The sequence below is a fragment of the Mus caroli genome, chromosome 15, assembly GCF_900094665.2.
Source record: "Mus caroli chromosome 15, CAROLI_EIJ_v1.1, whole genome shotgun sequence".
Taxonomy (NCBI): Eukaryota; Metazoa; Chordata; class Mammalia; order Rodentia; family Muridae; genus Mus; species Mus caroli.
Window position 1 is genome coordinate 66,371,000 of NC_034584.1, and position 26,623 is coordinate 66,397,622.

A 26,623-nucleotide genomic window follows, 5' to 3' on the forward strand; every position below is an offset into this window, starting at 1 on the left:
AATGACTCAGCCTGTAAAGAGCTTGCCCCAGAAGCATGAAGACCAGAGTTTAACCCCCAAAGCCACACTTATAACGTTGGATATGGCAGCATGAACCTAAAATCCCATTATTAGAGAGGCAGAGACTGGAGGAACCTTGGGGGCTCCCTGGCCAGCCTTGCTGTGCACGTGCACACACACCCACACACACACCATATACCTGCCCCCCACCACACACACACAGCTGTATCTTCAGCAAGCTATGGTTCACAAAGACAGTAAGTAGGCGTGAGAAAGGAGCAGGAGAGCCCATTCTTCTGGAACCCAGTACAGACCTCTGGCCTCCAGTCGGATGAGACCCAGGGAAAAAACCCTGTTCCTTACTGCAGTGAAGGACCGAACCTCCAAAGAACTTTCCCATGTTCTTCAGGAGGCACACTTGCAACATTTATTTATTGAAGATACAATATAACAAATACACAGTACAGGTCAATGAATCCAATGGGGACCCCCTCCACAGGAAGCTTAGCTATACGCAAGGGGGAAGGACCACAAGCAAAAGACAGTCTATCGATAAGCATATTGACTACTGTAAGAAACTCAGGAACCTGGGGCCAGGTGGGGGGAGGGGAGAGGGTGCCTACAATGCATGCCTTGCTGATGCACTGACTGGATTATAGGTCAGCAAAGCCTGTTGGCAGGAGAGGAGGAGGCAGCCTCATAGCTATAGACAATAAAGTGGGCATGTACCCACATATCCCTTCAACCTCTTCAGCTAGGATGAGCTAGGGCTAGATGCTAGTGGGTGGGAAGGAGCGGGACAAATGTGGGGGCAGAGGGAAGGGTTTGGGACAGGTTATAAACAGCTTGCCTGCCATTATAAGGACTGTGGGGTCTATTCTGAATAGCTAGAGAGGCACAGCTGGGAAGTCTCACTTTGGTTTGAATGGGATTACTATAAACAGCAGACTATTGGGGAAACACTAGAAACTAGTTAGGGGGCTGTGGAGGCAACCCAAGCTAATCGTCTTGGGAGGGAAGAGTGTGGCTACAATACATGCCTTGCCGCTGGGTTATCAAAGTTATATGGTTCTGCAGAGACCTGGCTGAGACAAGGAGGCAGCCTTGTAGCTAGCTAAGGAAAAGCAGTTCAGAAGGAAAAGCTTTCACAAAGACAGTAAGGTGGGCATGTACCCATCTACTCTACAACCCTGTTCAGCTAAGATGGGGTAAGGATAGTGCCAAGGGGAGGGGAGGACGGGGGGATAAAGGCACAAGGGTGGGGTGGGGGTAAATCCAAGGCTGCTGAACACTGGGAACATTAAAAACGCAGAGAGAACAGAAGGTACTAGCGTGCTAAGCACAGAGACGAAAGAGAAGAGTTAGACACGACTCGGAGATATCCGAGACTGGAGTTTTCTTTAACAGATCCTGAGAAGACTGGAGTGGAACCTGGTTGAGTTCTGAAGGGACTGGGTACAGGAGAGGATCCGCACGCTGGAAAGCAGGCCTGTCTGAGCCCCCTTGGAGCTCTGGCCGTGCGGAAGCCTTCTCCTCCAGTCAGTACTGAAAGCTCTGAGTGCGCCACAAGATCCTTGCAAGTGTGGCCTGGCAGAGAGGACCGGGCAGCCCCAATGGGTGGGAGCCCAGAGAGTGCCTCACTGCTCACAAGCAGCAGCTACCACTGCAAACCCAAGCCAACAAGACGCCTCCCAGATCCTCCCCAAGCGATGTGATCAAGACTGCTGTGGTCCTTGGGGTACGCTGGGAGTCCTGCTGCAATCCAAATAGGAAGGCTAAACACCTGGGTCCTTGGTGCATTCCCCCCACCACACACACACAGCCATAATCCAATATATGCAGTTGGCAGGGTTAAAAAAACAACTGCCCGGGTCTTCAGTAAACACCCCAAAGCACAGCATTCTTCGCTGGGTAAGGATACCCAACCATTTCCTTGGAGCTGAAGCATCCATCCTAAAAGCCACAGCATAAAGAAAGCCAACTGGTTAATGAGTCTGCAGGTTCTCTATGTCACCTCCTATGCAGACATCAACCCAGGAACTCGGTGCACAGCCACCGCTGCCCAATTGAGGATGCCTTCTCTGCAGATAGCTCCACTGTGCCTCAGCAGCGTGGCAAGGACGTCTGCCTGGTCTCTTCCACACAGCCACAGCCATGAGAGCATTGAAGCACCCAAGTGGAATCTCACTATAGCTCTGCACTTTCACCGTCTTTGAGGCAAGGACATCTGCCAAGGGAATCGGTGATCCTCACAGCCATCTATAAGGCAGTGACAGCAGGCCATGTTGCTCCCTTGTAAGATAAGGATTGCTGGCCTTGATCAACCCTTGACCACAGGGTAAAACCCTCCACCGGCATCCTTGGCGCTCACTCAAAGCAGTGCCATCGTCACAAAGAACAGAAATCCAAATACCTTTTGAATGGGACACAACATGGCTTCCTGAGGGCAAGGAAGCACTCCTGGGTTCTCCACATGTAGCAGCGACCAGACAGAAATTTGGCTTGGTTTGTTCACACCTTCACTGTACCACCATACAAAAGACGAAGATGTCTGCCCAAGTCATCTCAGTGCCTATGGCACCCCTGCAGCCACAGGGAGGTGAGATGCCCTTCTGAGTTATCATAACCCAGTGCCGCTGTATAAACCCCAGCATAAAGATGTCTGCCCTCCATCTTGAGGGTAGCGGTGCTGATGCAGCCACTCAGTAGGTGCAGTGAGCTCCTCTGGAAAACCATCCGCGGTGTAAGAATGCCACACCAGGCTTTGGCTGTGTGTATGCAGCTGTGACGAAGCCTGCATGGCTATAGAGCCTGTCTGGGTCCTTAGCATGCCACTCAGTGTGGCTATCCACAGAGTAAAGGCTCCATTGGGTCATCCCCCAACCCTCAGGACAAAGCCATCTGCCCAGCTCCTTGCTGTGAGGCATTCTGTGGGAATAAAGTGCCCTGATCCAAACAAACAAATACATCTGTGACACAGGTTGGCTGGTTTGAAATCCCACCCACGCTCTTAGTCTGTAGAGTATGGACCAAGAATGCAACTATTCACAGAATAAGAGAAATCCAGTGGGTGAGCAGGGCTCCAAGGTGACACAGTGCTGCACAAAGCTGAGGTCGGCCATCCAGCTTCCAGCTGTGCCTCTGCCTAAACACAGAGCAAAATGGCCCGCCCAGATCCTGGGGAAACAGATGCAGCTGTGACAGGCGCAGCCTTAACAATTCCAGATCTTAATGTGCAGCCACAACAATGAGGCTACCATCTGGGCGAGGGCGCTCCATTGTGCCTTCGTCCCCAAGATAAGGGTATCTGCCTAGATTCTTAGTGCGCAGCCAACACAATGGAACAGTAAAAGGACGCTTCTCACTGTGCCACCAGCTCCAGAAAAACATCAGCCTGGATCCTTAATGCCCAGCTGCTGCAATGTATATATCCACATGGTAAAGATGATCGGTCTTACCATACCCAACCTTTGTATGCAGCTATGGCCACAGAGTGGCCCGCGGGGTCTAAATACTCCACCTCCATTCCCAGAATAAAATCTTCTCTGATCCTTAGTATGCAGCCACCACACAAAGTAAGGAAGGACGTTTCACAATGCCCTTATCCTTAGGGCAAAATAAATAAATAAATAAATAAATAAAAGAAGCCCAAATCTTTAGTGTGCAGCAGTCACAATGTAGTTACACGCAGGGTAAGGATGCTCAGAAACACCATCCCCGGGATAAGATCCTCTTAGGCTTTTCAAACGCAGCTGTCAAGATGCACTTATCCACAAATAAGGGTTTCTGCTATACCAACATCTCAGGTTAAAATCCACTCGTGCATTTGCTGCTCAGCCACCACAATGCAGGCATCCGCCAAGTAGTTCAGACTCTGTTAAACCATCATCCAAAATAACGATATCCATTTAATTCCTTAGTGCGTAAGCCGCAGCCATATAGGGTGAGGCACTCTGAGATTATCTGTGCACAGCTCTGCTGCGCCACCATCCGCGGGAATAAAAATACCATGCAGAACCTTAGTGCGCCACCAAAACCATTCAAGCGATCCACCCTCTAAGGATGCCTCGTTGGGTATCTGTGCGCAGCTCCACTGTGCCTCTATCCCTAAGGTAAGAACATCCGTTCAGTCACTGAAGTGCAGCCACAAATAGGTATAATTCCCCAGGATTAAGATAACAAAGAGCTGTGCAGGCGTTGGCTGGGTAACGGCATATGCCCAAGTCCCAGCCAAGCGGGGAGACCTCCATGGCTCATCATTGTGCGAAGACCACAATGCGCCTATCCACAGGGTGATGGCAAGCCTCTGTGCTAGTGTCTCCAGGGTAAAAAGATCGGCCAAGCTCTCCGTTGTATCGCAAGCTGCAGGGTTCTGTGCTCGAAGGTATCTCAACGCTGCCCTCGCACGAGCCGCACCAACACAAATATCTGGGCTTTTTCTGTGCCTCCTTTTGCCCATTCCTCGGTCACCACCACAAGTGAAAAACTCCCGGCTCCGCAGCAGGGTCGCAGCTCTTCTATCCAACCATTTTCAGAGTAAAGGCCCCGGATCTTCCCGGAGAGCCAAAGCTGGCCGGAGAGCTGCGGCAATGATCGACTACATAGCACCAGCGCTTGGATGAGCTATCACACAAGGCCTAAAATCACAATAAGATGGGCTAACAAGCCACCGGGTCCTCTTCGGTTCGTGGTCACAGAGCCGTAGTAAAGGGGTTCGCTCAGCTTCCAGCCGTGCCGCAGTCTGCAGTCTTTAGAGACGTCCGTCGAGATCTGGAATGCAGGCAGCTGTGACGCAGTCTGCTGGGCGAGTCCGCTCAGACTTCAGTGCGCAGGCGCGGCAATGCGGCAATCTGCTCGGTGGAGACACATTCTGCGGCGCCCTCTACCGGGTAGGAACGCCAGTCCACGAGGCCGGCAGCCCACACAATGAGGCCCCACAGTTGATCAGCATCGGAGCAACCTTAAGGGTATCGGTGCGCAGCCACACTGGGTGGAGATCTGAAGCCTAAGGATGCTCCGCTGAGTTGGCAGGGATGGCTATCCACACAAATACTCGGTACACCGCGGCCATGGCAGCAAGGCAGTCAGCGGATCTCAGTGCGCAGGCGTGGCAATGCGACAGAATGCACTTTAAGAATGCATTCTGTGGTGCCATCTAGCGGGTAAGAATGACTCTCGAGGTCCTTGGTTTGGGGGCACGGAGAGAGAGAGAACGTGGGTGCCCCATTGGTGACTGGCACACAGCCCCAGTGGTATAGCATCTACCTGGATGATCCATGCCGTCACACAGGGTGATGATCCACAGCCTAAAGACGCCCTGCCGGGTCTTCAGAGTGAGGGTGTCCAAGCAGTAATGATATGACAAAAATGAATGCCCCACTATGTCTGCAGGGTGAGGGTGTCCCACCTAGAACCAGGCTGCAGCAGCAAAAATGCTCAATGTTAGGAACGTAGCCGGGTCCACAGAACGAGCATGGGGAACATCCCGCATTGCGGAGCGGCCCTGCCCATAGCTCTCCCTGCTTGGCCCCTCCTGTGGGGGAAATTCAGGCGGCTTCACTGTTGCACAGACTGTGAGAGCCATGGACTATGCTTTTGCAATGGTAATCTGGGTGCCCTAGAGACAAGAGGCCAAAGGTGACCGGTGTACCCTTACTGGTCTGCCGAACCAATAATTTCACCCCGATTCATGTGCGATTTGATAACAAGAACGACTACGTCCTCCAAAATAAGCTTTAAAAAGCTCATTGGGTCCTTGGATTTCCAGGAAGGGCCGGGCAACGGGGTTTCCGAGGGCTCACCAGAGGGCAATTTGTGACGCACTAATAATTTCTAACCAAAAGCTGAAAGTTTAAAATTCCACCTTTTTATATTTCTAAATATTCCAGCAATATGGCATCTTGTAGCAAGGAAGCAAAGTATTTTCATTTTATTTGTTGATCACGCTGGGGAGGGTGCCACTCACAATGGTCCCCCAGGGAAGAGCCCCTGTGTCCTGGACGCTCCTCTTCTTTCTTCAGTATTCTCAGGGGAGAGCCTCTTATTAGTGAAAGTCACACATGTGGCAACAAGAGGCTAGGAATCAGAACCTTCCATAAGAAATTGAGTAGAAATGTGTTTGTTTCCATTTTTTTTATGTGTGTTGGGGGAGGGTAATTTGTGTGTGTGTGTGTGTGTTTGTGTGTGTGTGTGTGTGTTGGGGGAGGGTAATTTAACTGTCTGTTGGGTCGCCTTCCTGCCTTCAGGTGGTCAGTTATCAGTCAGTTATTTTACCCCAGTAAAATTGCCTCCTGCAGGGGTTGTTTGATTGACAGTAGGCTCCTTTTGTTCCACGGGGTTTTATATGCTAATTGTTAGTTTGCCTCTGCCTTCAGATCATAATAGAATTTAGTTAAAGCTTGCTATCATTCACACTGCCTTGTAAAAGACAAACTGTGTGGTTACTAATATAATTCAAAATAATTGCTTCTCTCAAAGTTTACAGCCCCATGTTAACTTTAATTTTGAAAGCACTGTTTTTTTCCCCCAGAGTACATGAGTAAAAATAAAGAAAAAAAGATGTATTAGATGTGTGTAAGTTTAATTGAAAATTCTAACCTGAGCATCAGTGAAATTGAAAACATGGTATATGTGTGAAGTCAGAACCTGCATTGGCATATCCTGAAAATAAATCTGTGTTCATTAAATAAAACACAGAAAGCCAAATAAAACAGGAGAATAAATGTGCAAAGAACACACTTTCTGCAGTGGTAACCAAGCTTATATTCCCTTGGTTTGGTTTGGTTTGGTTTGGTTTGGTTTTACCCAGGGCCAGTTTTATCTCTCTCCTCAGTCTTTGGATCAGGACAGGGTAAAGCTGGGATGGAAGGAAAGGCTCTGTATACGCAGAAAGGCCTTCTGAGGAAGCCAAGCCTCTTAGTAGCAGAAGCAGGAGAAAAGACTCACAGGACATTTGAGGTCTGAGTCTCGCTTACATATATGATACATTTGAGGGTAGTTCGGTGCTCTTTGCAGCCAGTGTGGCTGGATCCCCATGTCCATTTCATTGAGTTGTGTGATACGGAATGTTTCTTAAGAACCTGCATGCTGTCTAGCTTACCAAGGGGACACAACCAATAGACAAAAAAAAAAAAAAAAAAAAAAAAAAAAAAAANAAAAAAAAAAAAAAAAAAAAAAAAAAAAAAAAAAAAAAAAAATTGGGGGAAAAAGGCAAACAGCCAGAGTAGTGCTGGTGAAAGGACCCCCAACAACCCTCTGCTCCACCTCTCCCAATCCTACATCAGTCCCAGTGCAGACTGATGGCAGAGGAGAGCAGCATGCTCTCAGCTGTGCTTACCGCAAGCACTCCCTCCCTTCTTGGTCTAATCAGTTCTTTTCTGGACCACTGAGGAGAGTTTAGGAGCCTCCTTCTTACAGAAGCAGCTGGGATTCAATACTATAGGGCTATTTCTGCACGCGTAAACCAGACTACCAACAGGACCTCCTCAGTGAATCCTGGGGAATGTCGGGGGGCGAGGGGAGGTGGGGAGCACCCAGAAGCAAGGGCAGGTCAAGAAAGGAAGACATTAGAGAGGGGGAGATACATGAAGTAAAGGACACATCAAGGAGACACAGGTGTTCCTCAAGGCTATTTCTCAGTTGCTATAGACACACACACATGGACCTCCAGTGATTTATGAAGATAATAGGTTCATGGTGGGAAGAGGTGTAGGAGACAGTTACAGCAGCTACAGAGCCAGGTGTGGTGGCATACACCTATCACCCCAGCCCTGGCTGAAGTAGAAGTTCATGTTCAAGGCCAGACTGGACTATATAACAAGTTTGAGGCTAGTTTGGACATACAGTGTGACTCTACAACAAGGCCAGAGATCACTGATGACTTATTAGCCAAGTTACTTAAAGGCCACAACTTTGTGGCAGCTTTGGTGAAGCTGTGTTTGGAGGAAAAGAAGGCTACACGCCTGCTCTCTAAGAGGGCAATGTTTACTTCAGCACTGCCTAACAAAGAAGCTGACATGGTACTTCTTAGACAGCCCTCACAGTACAAAAGCTCTGCCCCTTTCTATCCTCTAGGCCTTTGGGGAACAGTGCTAAGCAGCCATATCGACCAAGTTCAAGCTCCCATAGCTACCTCTGCCAGACTTGTCCTGCCAGTTACCTGTGCTACGCTAGAACAAGGCTCCAACTCATATGTACTAAACTTGCTTGCACAGAGTATCAGAAAGCCCTGTTAGGTCATTTCTACCCTGCTAGCAAGAGGTGGCATCCAGACTGGTGAGAATCTCCTCCTCCTCATTCTTTCCTTCCCCAGCACCCCACACCCCCACCCCACCCCACCCCCGCGTGCATCCTCTTTCCAACAAAGATGCTACAATGTTAGGCTTCCTGCTTCCTCAATGACTCAGTGACTCAGGGATAATTAGTGACAGCACCCACAGGCTTCATTTGCAGATCTCCAGGGAAAGGGTGACTGCTCAAATAGTGTCTGACATGTAATAAACACTCCACGAACATATGGTAAATTGACAAATGAATTGGAAATTCATTCTGAACAGTCAGCTCTTTGGAGCCCTCAACCAATGCTACTGAATCTATCTCCTCCCTGCCCCCATGTCACTGGGTATGAGTCTAAGAGCCATAAGAACAACCCTTTCCGCTGGAGGCACCATGTCTTCCTTCCTTCCTTCTCTGGGACCATCTGGCTTCCGTATCTTATGGAAGACCCCCGGGCACATCCTTCCTTTGTGCCTCCCTCCTCTGAACAGCAAGACCTCCTTCCTAGGATTAGTGCATCCACATTTCTCCCCATGCCTTCCAGACTTAACTTCTACTGAGGCAGCTCATCCTCTCCTGCATGGAAGCCAGTGAGGCAGTCCAGGATGGGCCACTCCACTTCCTCAGGCTTGAGTGGTCAGGAGCTTCCACCCCAGACTTTCTCTGGAACAGCAAGGACAGGGGAAGATAACTCATTGGGCCAAATTAGACTTTGTAGTCCTTACTTAAAAAAAAAAAAAAAAGTCTGGTATTCAGATCAAAAGGAAGCACAGACAAAATGGGCTGAGCTCAACCTTGAGAACAAAGTCAAGGCTAGCGCTGTGCTCCCAGGGTCTCCCTGACTCACTTGGAGCCTAAACAAAGGGCAGCCACACCATCCAAGCCAAGGTCTGGGTCCCAGGAAAAGAGCTAGGTTTTTAGTTTATTCTCACTATGTACCCCCAGGAAAGCTGTAACTAAAGAGGCACCTCAGAAACCTACCCTACAATGCCTTACAATGCCTGTTAGACTTGTCTAGGGGGTAGTCATGATGTCTGCCACGGGCTCCTGACTGAGGGACATGGTCTCACTGCAGCTGTCCCAACAGGAAGCAAGTTGGACCGGCCGCATCAGGTCTAGAAGGTGAGTCAGTGCCAGGCATGGTGAAGCTGTTGGGAGGGTGCCACAAAAGTGAAGGGAGAGAGGGGACTCCGGGCGTCTGCACTCATGGTCTTTATGAACAAATGGTAATTAGGAGCCTCCTGCCAGGAAACATCCATAGCAGGCTTCACAGGCTCAAGTTCCATGCAGATGCTAAAAATATCAACCTTCCTTCTCCCCATCCCATAGGCATAAGTTTCCCTGCATCCCACCTGGCCCAGAGTTCAGGAGAGAGAAACAGTTGCTGGAGTCCAGCTCTGACCCTGTCTCAAAGAAGAGTTCTTGCCCTGAGTTCCACGGGCTCTGGGTGGTGACAACTCCAAGGCACTCACCATAAAGAGGTACAGTAAGAACAGCCAGTGGCCTTCCTAGAAACTCAGGGTGGGTTTCGGCCATGGTACACCCCAGGCAGAAGCCTCACCAGATACCTACCCTTTCCACCACTCAGATGTCAAGCCCAGATCACCTGTACCCCATTCTCCGATGTGTTGGGGCTGTGACTGGCTGGCACCAGTGTAATAACTGTCTTAATAATAGTTTTAGGCCCACGTTAGTCCTCCTGAGGGCCATTCTTCCCCACTCACTCTCTGTCACTCTGTGTGTGTGTGTCTGTCTGTCTCTGTCTCTGTCTGGCTCTCTCTCTCTGGCTCTCTGGCTCTGGCTCTCTCTCTCTCTCTGTCTCTCTGTCTCTGTGTGTGTGTGTGTGTGTGTGTGTGTGTGTGTGTGTGTCTCCCTTTGTCTCCAGACTAGGCACAGGGTTGTATATTGGGAGGAAAGCACATACAAGGAAAACCCTGCCTCCAGCTGTTAGTAACAAAGACCCAGGTGATGGCTTCTTAGGATGATGAGCAGAATGTGTCACAGAATGTGTCACTACAAGGAGGCCCCAAGTTGGCAGCAGGGCAGGCAGGAAAAGGGCACTCAGTGGGGAGTGACATCTGAGGATTCAATGCCTATCCGTATAGAAAAGGATGCTGGAAGGAACAGTGCACTGGTCCCAGGCAAGTGACAAGCATGTACTATGAGAAGAGATGGGGACGGCCATCGAGGAAGGAAGGAGGCCTGGGAGCCCTGGGGGACTTTATTCTGAGAGACAAAGAGGTATGAAGAGACAAGCAAAGGAAGTGCTGAGTGTTCAAATGTGAAGCGAAACACAGTTATGTAGACATATACAATGTGTGTTCATGCACGCAAGCTGATAGATCATATGTAAATTACATAGCAGACTTTCTCTGGGTAGTGTCTGGATCACGGATTCATAAAATGTGTGAGGATGAATTGGGAAGTTTAATCTACCTCAATCCTCTGTTCCCACATAAGGAAACTGAGGCACGGTATGACTAGTTCTTCAACAGTTACCTCATCTGCCACACAGCCATTTGGAAACCCAGAATAATGGGCCAGGGTAGATGTGTCCAGCCTGTGCACCCAGTGGCCCCAAGGCTTAGCTGTTGTTACCCTTCTTTTTTTTTTTAATATATTTTATTACGTATTTTCCTCAATTACATTTCCAATGCTATCCCAAAAGTCCCCCATACCTTCCCCCCTCTCCCCCATTTCCCTACCCACCCATTCCCTTTTTTTTTTTTTTTTTTTTTTTTTTTTTTTTTTTTTTTTTTTTTTTTTTTTTTGGCCCTGGCGTTCCCCTGTACTGGGGCATATAAAGTTTGTGTGTCCAATGGGCCTCTCTTTCCAGTGATGGCCGACTAGGCCATCTTTTGATACATATGCAGCTAGAGTCAAGAGCTCCGGGTACTGGTTAGTTCATAATGTTGTACCACCTATAGGGTTGCAGGTCCCTTTAGCTCCTTGGGTACTTTCTCCAGCTCCTCCATTGGGAGCCATGTGATCCATCCACTAGCTGACTGTGAGCATCCACTTCTGTGTTTGCTAGGCCCCGGCATAGTCTCACAAGAGACAGCTATATCAGGGTCCTTTCAGCAAAATCTTGCTAGTGTATGCAATGGTGTCAGCGTTTGGAAGCTGATTATGGGATGGATCCCTGGGTATGGCAGTCTCTAGATGGTCCATCCTTTCGTCACAGCTCCAATCTTTGTTTCTGTAACTCCTTCCATGGATGTTTTGTTCCCAATTCTAAGAAGGGGTACAGAGACCCCACAGTGACAGACAAGTAGACCAATGGAATAGAATTGAAGACCCAGAAATGAACCCACACAGCTACGGTCACTTGATCTTCGACAAGGGAGCTAAAACCATCCAGTGGAAGAAAGACAGCATTTTCAACAAATGGTGCTGGCACAACTGGTTGTTATCATGTAGAAGAATGCGAATCGATCCATTCCTATCTCCTTGTACTAAGGTCAAATCTAAGTGGATCAAGGAACTTCACATAAAACCAGAAACACTGACACTTATAGAGGAGAAAGTGGGGAAAAGCCTTGAAGATATGGGCACAGGGGGAAAATTCCTGAACAGAACAGCAATGGCTTGCACATTTATCAAGAATTGATAAATAGGACCTCATAAAACTGCAAAGCTTCTGCAAGGCAAAAGACACTGTGAGTAAGACAAAAAAACCACCAACAGATTGGGAAAGGATCTTCACCTATCCTAAATCAGATAGGGGACTAATATCCAATATATACAAAGAGCTCAAGAAGGTGGACTCCAGAAAATGTTGTTACCCTTCTTGAAGCCACGCAACTGTACATCGTTGACCCTCTCCTGACCACCTGATCACTTCTATGTCCCCACAGTACTCGATACAGAGAAGGCACTGAATAGAATGCATCTGTCTGGGCTTCTGGCATTTTGTATGACATCACATCTATATAGCACCCTTTGCCTTGAATCCACCTCCCCAGACCCCATTTACACCCCTTGTATTTCCTGAGTGGGTGGGTGTTCCTGGAGTCTGAACTCTGCATAACACATACAGACACACAGCAGACAAGTGCACAGTTAACTGGAACTTGTGGTCCATGTCTCTATTGCCCACTGCACCTGGACTGTTTTGCATTAAGGCTCTGTGAAGGTTCTGCTATGAAAGCTCACTTGGCAAAGTATCCTATAGCTAGGAAACTTTCAACGACCACCCACTGGGGTAGATTGCTTTCTTTCTTTTTCATAATTCAAGAAGCCATTTTACTCACTAAAAGCAAGAACATTAACAAGGCAGCTGTAGATTTTGCCTTTCCCATCTGGAAGGAAATGTGATTACTAAAGGCCTCTAGGTGCATGTTCAAATCTTACAGAACTTGCGTAATGATAGGCAGAGCATATGGGCAGGTGTGGGCAAGCTCAGCAGGTCTTCCCTGTGCATGGGGACACAGCCCAGAGATGGCTAAGGCTAAGCCCCTTGTCCGTGCTCATCTGGGGAGTGCCAGGAGCTGAGCCAGGTGAGAACAAGCTGAGTGACTCCGGAGTGGACAGGGCCTGTCCTGGACAAGTGGCATGTGCAGTACACTCTAGTTACAAAAGGAGAGTATTAAAGACAAAGCCGCTGCCACCTGTCCACAGGTTAGGCCAGCAGGGCAACACCAGACACTTCATTTTCAGAATGTGAAGGGAAAAACAGATATACCACTTATCTATACTGATACACAGTGTGTGTGTGTGTGTGTGTGTGTGTGTGTGTGTGTGTGTGTGTGTGAGATGCACAGATTTGTGCATGCATGTACATTCATGAATAAACATATCTATCATATTTAAAAGATCATCTGGTCTAGTCCTAACAAACAAACAAGAATTGTCAGTCATAAAAATTCTAAAGAGGCCTAGGGAAATAATTCAGTTAGTGAAGTGTTTGTTATGTATTGAGGAGCTGAGTCCTATTCTCAGAACCTTCTCTGTTGGGGGCTGGCAGGGTTAGACATGGCTCAGTAGTTAAGACCATTTGCTATTCTCAAGGGGGACCCAAGTTCAGGTCCCAGTACTTTCATGATGGAGGCTCACAAACACATGTACTCCCTGTTCCAGAGGCTCTAACAGTCTCTGCTGGCCATCATGGGCACCAGCAGGCACAGATGTGGGCACATGCGTACATGCAGGCAAACCACCCATGTTCATAAAGTAAAAATTAAATCAAACTTTTTTTCCAATGCCTGAAGTGGCAGCACAGCTTTACAAATGCAGTGCTGGAGATATGGAGACTGGTGGGGGGGGGGTGTCTTAGGAATCCTAGCTGGGCAGCCAAGCCAACTTGGCAAGGTTCAGGCCAGTGAGAAATCCTGTCTCAGGCAAACAAGACAGGTGACACCTGAGGAACAACACTTCAGGTTGACCTCTAACCTCTACATGCAAATGTTCCCCTCCCCCTCCCTCCCTCTTACACACACACCTTCTGAAGAAAAGACAGGCTGTACAAGTTAAGAAAACAACATCTACTCTACGCTATACCCTGTGTGTACAGAAGGAATTGGGGACAGTGGGAAGGAACAGGGAAGCCGGATCAGCATCCAGCATATCCCATCCAGCACATCCCTTACAAAAACTGTGCGATGCTGGGCAACCTAATAAAGCTCTCAAAACACCTGTCTCCTCATTTGCTAACCCAGAACCTTTCCATAGCATCAGCCACATGCCACATCTTGGGACACAAAGCCCTGTTTCCTACTCTAATGAACACTGGGGAGGGTCATTACAATCCTGCTTGGTAGATTCAGCACAGAAGCCTTGTGAAAATTAATGACACTTAAATCCTTGAGGCTAAACATGCCCCCTGTGTCCCTGTAAGCCTGCCTCTGGTCTGCACTGTGCTGCAAGAGGAGGGCTTAGGCAAGAGTAGCTCCAGGCTCTCAGCACTCTGTGCTTCCAGCTGGACCCAGCCTGTGCATGAAACCAGCGGAAGGCAAGACAGGAGAATGAGCATGGCCAGAAAAGAAGCCCTACAACCCACATGGCTAGCGCAGGGTACCAGTGGCCTGGGGCCAGCTCGGAGAGGAACACCCAGAATAGATAATCCTCATATGCTGAACCTAACTGCACATGGGAGTCAGGTGACTGGAGATCTTCGGATTCTTGGGTCTGGGGCTAAGAACCTTCCATATGAACTGAGGCAAAGCACAGAGGGGAAGACACTGATGGTGGTATATGTGCCTCTCTGGTGAGAACCAGGCAGGGTACTTGGTCCTGAAATGTGAGCAATATGGCCAGATTAATGCACAGAAAACAGAGGGCCGATGAAATGCCCTGAAAGATTTGACATCCGAGTGATTTCTAAACAGAAGCAAGATTTCCCTGTGCACCCCAGCCCACTCCATCAAAAGAACACTTTAATAAGGCGAGTTCTGCAGGAGGCTCAGCACGGGCATCGCAGCAGGACACGGTGCTGTGTTTCATAAGATATTCATGCTTCTCTCTAGAAAGGAACATTTTGGGGAAGTGGGAAGCCCTTCTCCTTTATCAACCTGGTCGTTTTCATATCCAGAGAAGTAATAATAGAGCAAATGTACCAGACGTTTCTGCTGTGTTTGCCTTAAGGGAGAAAGGAGGTGGCAGGGAATTCTGGGTGATGAGAGTACTATAATAAATTAAACCTGATGTCATACACCAAGTGATGGGCAAGGGGCTGTGATGTGTGACTTTTAATCTGCTGGGCTCCCATTCTCCACGAGAGCCATGGCTCCAGCTGCTGAGAGGTAGGTAGTTCTTGTCCTGGCCTTACAATGCATTGTTAGAATGTCCTCTCAAGCCCCACTCCTTTCTTTGCATATCACCAGCCAAGCCTCAAGCTGGTCTGACTTGAGAGCTCTAGGTTCTGTGCTGCTGCTTTTTTTTTTTTCCCAGTTGCTCAAAAATAGTCTTCACCAACTTCTGTTTGCTGTTTCTTAACCAGTCACTTGTTCACAGAATGTTTACTGAGCAACTATAGGTCATAATTTAAAAGTGGTATCCTGTGTAGGACTATGTGTGGAACAGGGAAATGGGTAAAGAAAAAGTGGTGTGACATGGGACACAGACCCCTGGTTTAGGGACCTTCATCTGAGGAAGCACAAGACACTATCATCCTAGCTAGTGGGTACTAATGTCTTAGAGGAGCGTGACTGCTTCAAGATCCACTGCAGGGTGGTAAAGGCTCAAGATGCAGACAGAACATGGGCATGTGTGATGCTGCATCAAGTACGTTTGGGGTTGAAAACAGCAAAAAGGACTGGATATACCCAAGTATGATGCTGGGAAGGCAGAAATAATGACGTGCTGGCCTTGCTCCAGGATAGCCAGTTTGCACAGGTGGAGACTGGATGAGGCCTATGCTATGAGGATTCCACAAGAGAGGTGTGCACATCCATCAGCAGGAGCACACAGATGTGGCAGACAAACTTGAACCAAGTTCAGATGGCATGGTTGCCATCACTTGCTGTAGTGAAACAGCGAAGCCATTGCATGGTCACTTCCCCATTGAGGGTGGGGAAAGAGACCGCCCTTTCCCTGGCTAGGCCTGGTCTCTGGCTCCACTGGAGGCCCTGGGGGAGAAGACAACATGGCAGAAGGGTTAGTGGCAAGGAATCTTTCTTCTGCTTTCTGCACCATGGAGTCCTCCTTCCTACACTAACACAAAGACAGCTCTTCAGGATTCTAATAAAAAAAAAAAAAATAAGCAAGTCCCTAAAACTCCTCCCTTTCAGATAGATCTGAATACTTCAGGCAGCCTTCATTTACATTGCTGTTGACATATCCAAATCCCTCACAGAGGGCATTCTGCTTTGGGGCAGAACCTGGATACGTGTCTTTCTCATTCTGTCACCTGGCACAGCCCTAGAGTAGACATACACCTGTCTTAGTTAGGGTTTCTACTGCTATGAGAAATGATCAGAGAAGGAGTGGTTAGTGAAGAGTATCGAGAAAGCAGCCTGGGAAGGAGGGAACATGAACTTGCAAACAGGCAGGCTTACCATAAGGCAACGAACAAGTTCAGGACTCACTGTGGGTTTGGGACCCTGTTTGCCTTCAAACCCACCCCCCCCCCTTGGAGGGACCATGAGGGTTGAAGACCATGTTCGCACACCTAGAAAGTGTTATTGCTGAAAGAAGGACAAACAGCAAAGAAGGTGATGAGAAGGGGGTCTGAAGGCATCCAGGGTATGAAAGAGAGGCAGCAGGCTACTCCAAACAAGATGTCTGAAACAGATGAACGAGACCAAGAGTCTCCACGGCCTTTCACCCTGAAGGTGAAGAGGAACAACCAAAAGGCATGGGGTGAGCAAACTGTACATGTTTAGAAAGAGCATGCTGCCGGCTGTAGAGAAGGTGGCCATACCTTATCTTAGCACAAACTTTCAGAGGCAGGAGTTCTGCACCTGAAGGAAAAGCATCACCCTTGGCATGGTCCTTCTATGTAGGCTGTGTTCTCTTTCTGGGAGGATCATCTCAATCCAGTGATGCAGTCAACAAGTATCTATTTCTGCCTTTGAGTGGAAGGGAGGACCTAAGTGAAGAGTTGAGTGGCTAGCTTGGCATTGTTACTGACTGATGCCTATGCTATAAATTTGAGAGAGTCACACATAGCTCTCAAGCATTAGAATGGGTTCAAAATGCTATGCTTTCTATTATGATAATGACTGATGTGGCTGAGTCTAGCTTCCTCCAAGACGTATTCCACCCTGAGGATCACCCTCAGGTGGCAGGTGAGGGTCCATGATGGAGAAGAGATATGGGCTTTCCAGTTTAGTCCACAGGTTGCCTCAAACTCCCTGGAAATGAGTACCAGGCCTGGGGCTGGAGGCTGGCTCTTGAAACTGTCCAAATGCAGCCAGAGCAGGTGATAACAGGAGGGAAGTCCCACAGGAACACAGGGGGACATTTCTATTTCCTCTTCTTCTTTTAATCCTCGTCCTCCTCTACTCTTTCTCTTCCTTTCTTCTTTCTCTCTTTAAATTTTTTCATACAATATATTTTGATCATGTTTTCCTCTCTCCCAACTTCTCCAAGATCCTCCCCACTCAACTTTATGCCTATCTATATTAATTCTGATTCAGAGATAACACTGTGTTAAGAAACTGAACAGGTAGGCTGGAGAAATGGCTCAGCGGTTAAGAGCAATGACTGTTCTTCCACAGGTCCTGAGTTCAATTCCCAGCAACCACATGGTGGCTCACAACCATCTGTAATGGGATCCAATGCACTCTTCTAGTATGTGTCTGGAGACAGCTACAGTGTACTCATATAAATAAAAAATAAATTTTTTTAAAAAAGAAAAGAAAATGAACAGGCTCCTGGCAAGTTCTGGTGATGTCATAATCCAGTTTCTGGCTAAGATCAAAAAGGCAGGTGAGAGAAGATGTTGGCAAGGATATGGAGAAAGAGGAACAGTCCTCCATTGCTGGTGGGACTGCAAGCTAGTAAAACCACTTTGGAAATCAGTCTGGCAGTTCCTGAGAAAATTGTAAATAGTTCTACCTGAGGACCCCGATATACCACTACTGGGTATATACCCCCAAAAATGTTCTAACATAAAACAGAGACACATGCTCCACTATGTTCATAGCAGCATTATTTATAGTAGCCAGAAACTGGATTATGACATCACCAGAACTGGCTATGGTTAACAAACTTCTGCATTCCTGCTTCAAACTTCATTTCTACCCATGCTAGGCAATTGTCCTGCTCAGCACTGAGCTTGGATCTCTGACATGGAGGGGAAAATTGCTATATGCAAACAATGTGGCAAAGACTTTGAGAAGAAAAAAATATTTCAAAATCACCAGAGAACTCATTTAAAAAGAAAGCCCTACAGGTGTGAAGATGTGGCAAGTCCTTCCGTTTTCCATCATTACTTTCTAAACACAAGATAATCCATACAGGAGGAAAACCCTACAAATGTGAAGTATGTGGCAAGGCCTTCCATTGTCCATCAACACTTTCCAAACATAAGAAAATTCATACAGGAGAGAAACGCCGTAAGTGTAAAGTATGTAGCAAGGCTTTCCACTGTCCATCAACACTTTCTAAACACAAGAGAATTCATACTGGATACAAGTGTGATGTATGTTTGCTTTCTAAACATAACACAATATGTACAGGAGAAAAGTTATAAATGTGAAGTATATGGCAAGGCCTTTCATTGTCCACCATTATTTTTCTAAAGACAAGAGAATTTTCCAAAGACAAGAGAAACCTTTACAGCTATAAAATATGTGGCCTGGTTTTCTATTGTCCATCATTACATTATGAACACAAGAGAATCCATGCAGGTGAAAATCCCTACAATTGTAACACGCGTCAAGTTCTTTAGAACTTCCCAGATTCTATCATTCAACAGCTCATTCTGGATAGAAACCCTACAAATTCGAGGAATGTAGAAAAGCCCTCTCTGCAAAGTTCTACCTCTGTCAGCCCAGATTAACTCACAATGTGGAGAACTCTTACAAGATAAAGTATGTGGCAACATAATAATAAGAACTTTAGGGGTCATCAAAGACTTCAGTCTGGAGTGAAACCCTACAAGTGTAAAGAATGGAACAAAGACTTTAGAAGTTCCGCAGCACTGTCTAAACACCAGATAATTCATACAGAGTAAAGCATTACAAGTGGGAACAATATAGCAAAAGCTATTACCAGACTTCTGATCACAGATAACATCAAATAATTCATTTGTGAGAGAAACCACACAAGTGTGAAGAGTGTGCCAAGTTCTTTTAGACTTACTGAGAACTTCTGAAATACCTCATAGTTCATAGTAGACTGAAATGTCACAAGTGTGAAAAATGGTTCAAACCCTTTAATAAGCCTTCTTAGATTTTTTCAACACAAGCTTTTTCAAAGAGAATAGTACAAATGTTAAAAAGTTCACAAAATGCTAACACTTTCCCAAACCCTAAAAGCTATCAAAAGCTTCCCGCTAAATAGAATCCTTATAAGTTTTTTGGGAATGTGGTAAGGCCTTTGGAATCATTCATATAATCGTGTCAAAATGGAGAGGTCAGACTGTGGTTGCTTCTCTGGAGTTCGGCCTGATCCTTCCTTGCTGTCTTCTGTTTCTTCTGTTTTAGAATCAGAATGTTTGCTCTATGACAGTGTGGGGTAGAAACAGTCACTTGTTTTTTATGTTTTGGAGCTCACAGCAAGACTCACAAACATGTAATTATTCCCAATACCCACAAAATAGAAAGAGCCAATTACCTCTGCAGGTGATCCTCTGACCTCCATGCACGGGCTTGCACACATACATATGTGTGCACAGACAAAATTAACTTAAATTGTGTCTTTGAATTGGGTTTGTGTTTTATATAAACAAGGTCTGAGAACTAATGCTTAAATCTCAATTCCTAACACAATGAGATCTAGACTCATGTGAAAGGCAAGCCTCTGATCGTTTATTTGCAGGGCTTATCTTGATTGGTTTATTTGAAGTCAGAAGGTCTATTGATTATTATTGGAAACGTGTGTTTGCCTGTGATGCTGGATGATACAAGAAGAAAATGCCCTGTAAACAACCATTCATCTATATCTTTCTGCTTCCTGATTGTGCCACTGCCCTAACTTTCTAATCATGTTTGGTGCTTAGAATAAGAATTGTCCCCAAGGATTCATAGACTTGAATGCTTAATCATCAGGGGAACACTATTGGTAAAGGATTAAGAAGTGAGGTACCATTGAAGTTAGTATGTTATTTTGGGTGTCTGTGATGGTTTGTATATACTTGGCCCAGGAAGTGGCACTATTAGGAGATGTGGTCTTGTTGAAATGGATGTGGCCCCGTTAGAGTAGGTGTTTCACTGTGGACATAGGCTTTAAGACCCTCCTAGCTACCTAGAAGCCAGTCTTCTGTTTGCCTTTGGAACAAGATGTAGAACTAACTCTCAGTTTCTCCACCACTATGCCTGGCTGGACACTGCCATACTTTCACATTGATGATAATGGACTGAACCTCTGAACCTGTAAGCCAGCCCCAATTAAATATTGCCCTTATAAGAAAAAAAAAAAAAGCCAGAAGCTGGAAACAACTCAGATGTCCCTCAACAGAAGAATGGATACAGAAAAATGTAATTTACACAATGGAATATTACTCAGCAATTAAAAACAATGACTTCATGAAATTTGCAGGCAAAAGGACGGAACTAGAAAATATCATCCTGAGTGAGGTAACCCAGACACAAAAGAACACACATGGTATGTACTCACTGATAAGTGAATATTAGCCCCAAACCTCACAATGCCCATGATTCAACCCACAGACCATATGGAGCTTAGAAGGAAGGAAGTACAGGGTGTGGATGCTTCAGTCCTGCATTGAGAGGGAAACAAGATGCTCATGGGAGGTGGAGAGAGAGGGGAACCTGGGAGAAAAAGAGGAGGGAGAGGAAATAAGGGGGCAGTATCAGAAACTGGAAGGGATTTGAGAGAGGAACAGAAGGTCAGAAAATCGAACAAAAATATGTAGGGGGGAGATGAGGAACTGGGGATAACCACTGGAGACTCCCAGACACCAGGAAAACGTGAGGCTCCCAGGACCCAACTGGGATGACTTTAGCCAAAGTGCACAGAGAAGGGGGAGAGAGAACCTATAGAGGCCATCTCCAGGCATGACTCCAGGACAAGGGATAGGACCACCCTCCCATCTCAAAGTTTGTAACCCAGAAATGTTCCTGTCCAAGGGAAGAACAGGGGAAAAAAATGGAACAGAGATTGAAGGAAGGGTCATCCAGGGACTGTCCCACATGGGAATCCATCACGTCTGCAGACACCAAACTCGACACTGTTGCCATGGTCAAGAGGCACTTGATGACAAGAATCTGGTGTGGGGGTTCCTTGGGAGGGCTGGCCAGCAACTGACCAATGGAAATGTGGATGCTGGGAGCCGACCATCAGACTGAGCTCAGGGAACCTGGTAGGGGAGCTGGCAGGATGACTGGAGGAGCAGAGGGGGGTTGCAACCCCATTGGAAGAACAACATAGGCTGGCCTGACCACCCAGTGCTCCCAGAGACTAGACCACCAACCAAAGAGTGTACCTGGAGGGATCCATGGCTTCAGATACATATGTAGCAGAGGATAGACTTACCTGACAGCAATGGGAAGGGAGACTCTTGGTCCATTGAGGTTTGATGCCCCAACATAGGGGGATACTAGAGCAGTGAGGCAGGAGGGGGTGTGTGAGTAGGGGAGCACCCTCATAGTGGCAAAGGGGAGGGTGGAGGGTGGATGTGGAATGGGAGGGTTGGTGTAGGGGAAACCAGGAAGTGGGATATCATTTGAGATGTAAACAAATGTAATGATTAATAAATAAAAATAAATTTTAAAAAGAAGTCAGTACAAGATAAAGAAATACAATTCAATAAACAAATATTGTTGAAAAGTAAAAACAAAATGGTACTGATAATAAAAATGCAATGAGCCAAATAAAACCCTCAAGGGAAAACTTCACAATATAATAAGTCATTTAGAAAACACAGTATCAGAACTGGAAAACAAGGCAGAGAAATTGGTCATTCAGTGAAGGTCAATAATAAATGGAAAAAAATATGCATAAACAGAAAAAGGGAGTGCTTTGGGAAACCATGAAAAGATATAACTTTTAGATTATAGGCATGGAAAAATATACTATATCAAAATTGTAGAAAATATTTTCAATAAAATCATAGAAGAAAATTTTCTAAACCTAGAGAAAAAAGATACCTATCTAGATACAAACAGCCCTCAGAACACTAAATTGATAGGATCAGAAAAGAAATTTCCCTACAACATACTATACTTAAAACACAGACTAAAGAAAGTATATTGAAAGCTTCAAGAGTGAAAAGTAAAAAATAACTCCTGATTATTAGACAGAAACTTTTCAAAGCCATGAATGCCTGGAAAGATGTTTTGCCAGTTCTGAATGACCATAACCAGCAGCCCTGACTATTATACCCAGCAGAACTATATAATGAAAATTGAAGAAATAAAAGGTTTGCATTATAAAAATAGATTAAAGGAATGTATGACTTCTAAGCTATAGGATATTAGAATAAATATTTCAGAAGGAGAAACATACCAAACAGGTCACAGGGAATAAACAAACAATTTCAGGACAGTAAATTAAAAGATATCTATGAAAAATCAATAAGTGACAGGAATTAATACACATTTCCAACCATCTCTCTATATGAATGACATCAGTTCCCCCAATAAAAAGACACAGAGTATCAGATTTGATTGGAAACAGAATCAGCCTTTCTGTTGCTTCCTAGGAATACATCTCACCATCAATAATAGATACCAACTTGGGGTTAAAAAATTGGATAAAAGTTTTCTAAGAAAATAGAATTAGAAAACAAGCAAATGTAGTTGGTCTAATCATGTAGCAAAATTGAATTCAAACAAAACCTAGCCAGAAGAGGTACAGAAAGATACTTAATATTCACTAAGGAAAATGACAAGCATAGATAATTGCAATACTACATGTATATATGCCAAACATAGAAGCACCCAATTTTATAAAAGAACTACTACTAAATGTAAAACACAGGGCTCGGAAGCTTCTAAGTCAGATCTAACCTGAAAGCTTTCTCCCTGAAGACTAGCTTTCATGGTACCATGAAAACTTCCAAAGGAGTGAAGCCACCAACTGTCCTACCCATGTATGACACCTATGAACCATAACAGCAAAGATCACAGCACAAAAACCCCAAGCATGCAGTGGTGGCACACACTCTGGTGGTCACTAACAGCTCCCTAATTAAACTTAAGACCCACTCAACAAGAGGGAACTCATGCCTGGTGTTGGAAACTAGAAATCTAACCAACTACACAAGGTTAGTCAAGATATGTGTTTTGGAGGAGAATCTTCAACATCCACTTTATTAAACCAGAATAATCCCTAACTACATCCTAAATGTTTGTCCTTATACCACAGATAAGGGTAGTTCTCACTCCTCACCAAAGACACTACTTTTCACAACAGATGGGGACTGTTAAAGAAAACTACAACCAAATCAAAATGCAGAGTAGTGAAGCCCAGTCCCAACTCATACTGCTACAATAAAATTCCTATACGTAAGGTTCAGGGAACACTGGAAAAGAGTGGGTGGAAATATTGTAACAGCCAAGAATCAGGAAGTTTGCTGTGAGACTGTGTGTTCTAATAATGCCAGAAGCTACCCCCTTAGTATCTCACCAGGGTGACTGCCCAAACGTAAGCTGAACAAGGACAACAACAATAGACTAATATCGAAGGGAAAAAGTCAGGAGGAGGAAAGGCTTCAACCCTATATGCATAGAACTATAAACAACTAAGGCATCCTGAGAGCAATGGTCTTCCCCAGGAACAACAGAACAATAACGGCATGAGGGTAACCAATCACTTTCTGGTTGTATTTGCGGTCTGCTCCACAGAAGTAGTTCCATGTCTGCTACTACAACCTGTTTCTGTTTGTTTGTTTTTTAAAAGGCCTCTGACTGGTGAGACCATGGGCCTTAGGGGGTAACCTACAGTGTTGTTTTGATAAATGGGCAGGTTGCCTAACTCCCTTCTTAGTATTTGTATTGGCTGGCTTTGTGTGTCATCCTGGCACAAGCTTAAGTTATCACAGAGAAGGGAGCATCAGTTGACAAAATGCCTCCATGAGATCCTTCTGTAAGGCATTTTCTCAATTAATGATGGGGGGAGGGGGGGCATTGTGGGTGGTGCCATCCCTGGGCTGGTAGTTCTTGGTTCTATAAGAAAGCAAGCTGAGCAAGCCAGGGGAAGCAAGCCAATAAGTAACGTGGCCTCCAAGGCCTCTGCATCAGCTCTTGCTTCCTGACCTGCTTGAGTTCCAGTCCTGACTTCCTTTGGTGATGAACAGCAGTATGGAAGTGTAAGCTGAATAAACCCTTTCCTCCCCAACTTGCTTCTTGGTCATGATGTTTGTGCAGGAATAGAAACCCTAAGACAGTATCTATGCTTATACCCACAGACATAAGCTGCTCTCAACTGTGTAGGACAATCTTTTAGCAGTGGGTAGTGGTTAACAAAAAGGTTCATTACTTATCTAAGTGCTGATAATCAATCAATCAGTGACTACAACTGGCCAGGTACAGATAAGTAATCAGAACAGGGGAAACCATAAAAATGTGGGCAGAAAGAATGGACGAGTCAGAGGATGGGGATGAGAGCTATGAAGCGCTGTCTTCTGGATATGACGTGGCTGATATATACATTCACAAGATCTATACAAGGGCAAGCTAATTAAAATCCCAGCATGGATAAAGGACAAGCTTCCAGGGCCCAACACCTGGCAAGAGAGCTTTTCACATTTGCTAGATGAGAGAAGGAGAACCACTTTTCCTTAGGGATGTGGCCACTGGTAGGTTGCTCAAGTTCCAGCAGATGATTCCACGCCCATTCTCATGGGGTCAACGCTAACTGGGCACAGTATTATTATTAATAATAATAGCAATTTTAAAAGAGTGCATTAAGTCAGGAGGGAAACAGGTTAGTGGTTCTCAAGGGCAGTTGGAAAGAGGTAGTGGGAGTAATAAATATATTGTATACATGCATGAATATTTTAAATGTTATGAAATGAAATGAAAATGTTAGCTTTTAAAAGAAGCAATATTAAATGCACATTAGCTAGGAAATGAAGGCTAGAGCCTTTCTGAATTTCAGACTTGCAGACCAATAGCACATTTCTATTGCCATCTCTGATAACTAACCATTAGTTATACACAACCACAGGAAGCCAAAGTCCTTCTGCACCATCACACAGACGAATACATTTTCCCACCAAAACAAACAAAAAAAGAAAAACAAGAACAATAGTCACTCTGTAAAAAGGTCCTAATTGTCCTGTGTGGTTTGTACAGTGCAGGAACCAAGATGTGCTGGGGCGAAGCTCTGTGCAGTGAATGCACTTAGATATTTTAACCACTGAGGAACACAGAGCCTGATGGTTAGATGCCAACAGGAAAGCCCTGGGTGGGAACCAGAAGGTAAATCCAGGCTCCACCAGTACATAGGTAAAACTGCATTTCTGCTAGGGTTCTAAAGAAAAACCCCAAAAATGCATCTCCCTCAGAAAACACCCAGCACCTGACATGATCAGTGATGCTTAAGATGTATGTCCATCGTATCCACCGTGGTCTGCATGGGGATCCCGAGAGTCCAAGGGAGCAGCCAAAGGGTCTAAGTTCTCTTCAACTTAACAGACTCAAGGAAAGTCTCTGCTCAGTCACCAGGGCCCTTTCCTTGGAGACTGTCCTCTGAGTCCGGAGAGGCCACTGGGAGTCACACTCCTGAAGTGACAGTACCAGGGAAGGATCAGGGAAGAATACCATAAAGAAGTGAATCCAAGACAAGTCCTTGCCCTGACAATCTAAGGGTTGGTCCCGAGAGGATCTGGCTGGTCAATGCTGCTTGTTTTACATGTAGTGCTATGAGCTGGGGACTTGGATAGCCATGGCTGGCGGGTAATGGTTTGAAGAAACAGAGAAAACAGTGACTAGAAGACAGGGTCAGGCAACCAGAACAGACACTGAAAACCTGGCAGGCTGGCTCTCCAACATTAGTCCTGCCTATAGCCTTGTTCTTCAACAAATGTTCTCTCTCTCTCTCTCTCTCTCTCTCTCTCTCACACACACACACACACACACACACACACGCACACACACTTCTCCCAGATGCTTTCCCTTCTACCAAGACAACTTGCAAATAGTTATAGAAAACATGGTCATGGGACTGCATTTAATTTGGCCTCTTCCAAACACTGTCAAATTCCATGCCAGAGTCATAGGAACTAAGAGCCCCCAGATGTGTTGTAGCAAGATGAGTCAAGATGGTGACCACAGGGCTGGGGCAACATCAAGGCTAGAGCAGAAAGGAGAAATCCTGTACAGGCTGCCCCTGCAGCCGCCAGCCTGTGGAACACAGAGCTATCATCTGGAATGGACTCAGGAAACCCAAGCTAACTTTAGCCACAGCCAAAGAAAACTGTGATCAGGATTATAGAATGTGGAACAAGAAAGGCATCATATGACCAAGCGGAACAGGAGCCCAGTGACTGAGCCCTTGCATCAATGGTAACCATACTCTAATAGCAACAACTACAACTCCAGTCTCACATCTGCTCTCTGACTTCAGGACCCTTGGTCCCTGGTCAACTCTACCATCCTCTTAGGACCCAGGGTCACTTCCATAGAACTACAGAAGTGGAGACAAAGTTGGGGTGATAACTCAAGTCAGTAAAATGTCTGCCCTGTAAGCATGAGGACCTGAGATTTATCCCCAGAATCCTTATTGGGAGGAGGGGAAGAAGGAAGGGAGGAAGAGGAGGGGAGGGGAGGGGAGAAGA

General features: G+C 46.0%; 1 protein-coding gene and 1 long non-coding RNA gene across 4 annotated transcripts in view; one reads left to right on the plus strand and one right to left on the minus strand.

Moving 5' to 3' along the window:
• Trappc9 (trafficking protein particle complex 9) overlaps window positions 1-26,623 on the minus strand; it is a 481,588-nt gene that overhangs the window by 219,440 nt on the left and 235,525 nt on the right. The window lies entirely within an intron of this gene.
• Window positions 5,077-10,475, plus strand: LOC110310123. The gene is made up of 3 exons (XR_002379802.2): window positions 5,077-5,162; window positions 9,604-9,755; window positions 10,380-10,475. It is a non-coding gene; the product is annotated as an uncharacterized LOC110310123 (long non-coding RNA).